This window comes from Cebus imitator, unplaced genomic scaffold (assembly GCF_001604975.1).
Source record: "Cebus imitator isolate Cc_AM_T3 unplaced genomic scaffold, Cebus_imitator-1.0 Scaffold328, whole genome shotgun sequence".
NCBI classification, from domain to species: domain Eukaryota; kingdom Metazoa; phylum Chordata; class Mammalia; order Primates; family Cebidae; genus Cebus; species Cebus imitator.
The window spans coordinates 919,931-923,338 of NW_016107643.1; the positions used below are offsets into that span (position 1 = coordinate 919,931).

General features: G+C 45.2%; 1 protein-coding gene and 1 pseudogene across 6 annotated transcripts in view; both read left to right on the plus strand.

Annotated features, from left to right (window-relative positions):
- Positions 1-3,408, plus strand: part of PTPRA (protein tyrosine phosphatase receptor type A) — a 175,060-nt gene that overhangs the window by 104,935 nt on the left and 66,717 nt on the right. The gene's annotated exons all lie outside the window — the stretch shown is intronic.
- Positions 370-3,107, plus strand: LOC108286753 (annotated as a pseudogene). The gene has a single exon (XR_001818053.2). The product of XR_001818053.2 is annotated as a homeobox protein VENTX-like (transcript).

The following is a 3,408-nucleotide window of genomic DNA, read 5'->3' on the forward strand; positions in this document are numbered from 1 at the left end:
CTCAAAAAAAAAAAAAAAAAAAAGTGACAGGTAAAAAGTAGAATACCTTTTAAAAATAAATAAATAAGGCTGGGCACGATGGCTGATGCCTGTAACCCCAGCACTTTGGGAGGCTGAGGCGGGTGGATCATGAGGTCAGGAGTTCGAGAGCAGCCTGACCAACATGGTAAAACCCCATCTCTACTAAAAATACAAAAATTAGCTGGGCGTGGTGCGGCACACCGGTAATTCCAGCTACTCAGGAGGCTGAGGCGAGAATTCCTTAAACCTGAGAGGCGGAGTTTGTAGTGAGCCAAGATGGAGCCACTGCACTCCAGCCTGGGTGACAGAGCGAGACTCTGCTTCAAAAATAAATAAATAAATAAACAACTTAAAAAATAAAACAGTATATATATTCATTTTTCCATTTATAATGTAAATAATAAATTTGCCACATTTGTTTCTGCATATTGCCTTTTCAGCCAGCCTATGGCATTTGTTCTATGTTTTAGTAAAGAGCTGCAGTATTAAAGGATATACCTTAATGTGTTTATCCAGTTTCCCCATCAGTGGACATTAAGATTGTTTTCAGAGTAGTCTTACAAACCGTACAGTTTGTCATTTCAGACACATATGAGAATATTAGTAGGATAAATTATTTTAAGTATGCGTTTATAAATTTATGGATATTGCCATATTTCCATCTGATGGGAAGTATATTCCTGTTAACAATATGTCAAAGTGCCTGTTTTTCTAAACTGTCTTCAGTGCAGTGAATTATTAAACTTCTGGATCTCTGCCAGTCTGAGAGGTGAAAAATAACATCTCTGTGTAACTTTAATTTGCATTTCTCTGAGATTGAGCAACTTTGTGTAATTTAAAAGATAATTTAGGAGGTGGATCCTGTACCTGGTGAGCCCCTCCCAGCCTTCCCTCTGGCCCAGCTCCAGCCACCATGTGTCTCTCCTCCTCCCCACCTTGTGGAGGGCAGCATCCCTCCAGCTTTGGCTCTGTGGATGGCTGTCCCAGAGCAACTGCTCAGGACTGACCCACACCCCCAGGACTGCTGACGTCTCTGGGGAGCTTCCCTGGCCCCCACCAGACATCTTGCACCCGGGAGCCCCCTCAGGCCATTAGCATCAAGGAGGCTAGGTCCTCAAATCTGCCTGCCCCGGAGAGGACCATGGCTAGGCAGAGTAAGGAGCCAAACTCCTGGCAGGCCCTCATGTCTGCACAGCCTTCACCACGCTGCAGGTCCATGCCTTGGAGGGCATCTTCTGGCACCACAAGTACCTGGGCCCTCTGAAGCAGAAGAGGTTGGCCAGGGAGATACAGCTCTCGGAGGTCCAGATAAAAACCTGGTTTCACAATCACCGGATGAAACACAAATGGCAAATGCAGGACTCCCAGCTGAACACCCCTTTCTTGGGGTATCTCCACGCACCCCTGGCTTTCCACTCACTGTCTTCTGACCTTGCCAATGGCCTGTAGCTGCTGTGCCCTTGGGCACCCCTACCTGGGCCTCAGGCTCTGATGCTGCCCCTGGCTCCTTTTGGGGTCTCTGCCAAGTGGAACAAGAGGCCCTTGCCTCTGTGGGGGCTTTCTGCTGTGGGCAGCCTCTGGCCTACCACCCTCCCAAGCCCAGGAAGTGGTGTGCATATTCTGGGACCAGCTCTCTCTAAGGTGCCCTGGGGCCTGTGTGCTCTGCCGGAGACAGGGGATATCCTGCATTTTGAGGAAGCACCTGACTCCCTGCTTCCCACACACGCAGTCTGTGCAGATTGCACCTAGTGTCTACCCGGAGGACTCAGCTTTCTGTTTACATCGTGGTGGCACCTCTCACCCTGATGCATGCAAAGGTTCTAGAGACTTCTGGAAAATATATTTATAAAAACCACCTCTTCACTGAAAGTTACCAAAAGGGTCAGTTTAGGAAGTAAATGAAGGGTCAGTGAACAGAGTCAAATGTAGAAGTGGGCTTGTTATAGATAGGGCTTTCAGCATATGATAAAAAGATAATTTGTTTTTTAAAAAGCATTGGAAAAACTGGTTTTCCAGTTAGAAAAGGTAAAGGTTGTAAGCTTTGTGTGTAAAAAAGAAAACCATGAAGGATTGGAAGGGAATTCAGATGTCTTGTTTATAACCTGTGGTTTGAGTTCCTCTTAACAAGGACTCCAAAGCTGAAAAGCATGAGGGAACAAAGGTGAAAATTAAGGTGGGTTGCTGGGGCCCTGCAGTGGTTCTAGGCCGTGCATGAGCCAGGACTGTGCCTGCAGCATGCTTGAGGCTGCTCTTCTTGGGCCAGGGAAAGCGGGTAGCTGGGACCTGCAGCTGTGCCTGGACTGAAGCTGTCCCACATGTCCCCACCCTCCAGCATGTGCTTACCTGTCCTCCTCCTCACAGTAGCCTCAGGACAAAACAGAATGACTCAAGGAGAGCACTTCCTACAAAAGTCTAGAAGTGCCCAAAATGGGAGGCACGGAAGCCCCTCCTCTCCCTCATTGATGGACCATTCTTGGTGCAGACTCCTGACTACAGGCACCGAACCTTAGAAAAGCGTGCAACCGTCCGTGTCGCCCCAGAGTACCCAGGAGGCAGGCAGTGCAGGGCGCCCAGACAGACAGGTTCAGCCTGCAGGACTGGGAGGCCACCTGTGAAACCAACCCAGGCATCCCAACAGGAACAAAAGTGTGGTCCTGTGGCCGTGTCCACAGCAAGTTCCACTTTCCCCTTGCCTATTTCTGCATTGTTGGAAGTGTTTACAACTAGCATGTGCTTTTATAATACAACTTCAGGTAAGAGTGGGGGAAAAAATCATTTAAATTTATTTTTCTGAGCATTCTCTGTTGATTTTTTTTACCCATTTTTATTAGGGTATCAAGGTTTTTCTGACTCGTTTGTAGAAGCTCTTTATATTTTTTAGAAATGAGCGCTTTGCCTATGGTAAAACTGAAAATATTGTTCCCTAGGTGGTCATTTACATTTTCTGCATTGCAGAAGATACCATTAGCTATTTTTAATTTTTTTAATTTAAATATTTCTCAGTTTATTGTAACTTTTCTAGGAATTGGGTGATATTTAGGAAGCCTTTCCTTACTCCAAGATTATAAAAATAGTTTTCTTCTGGACTTCTGTGTGTGTGTGTGTGTGTGTGTGTGTGTGTGTGTGTGTGTGTTTGTCTGTGTGTTTAGGTCTATCTGGAATTTATTCTGATGTAGAGTGTGAGCTATGGATCTGTTTTTCCCCAAGTAGCTATCTTTTCCAAATACCCCTTAATGAATAATTTATTATTCCTCATTGATTTGAAATACCACCTATCCTATATATTGAATTCAGATATTTATTTAACTCTTCATATGTATTTGAGTATTTGGGAACATTCATTTTATTTTCTATTAATTCTTTTTCTTTGTCCATGTGGAAAGCCCC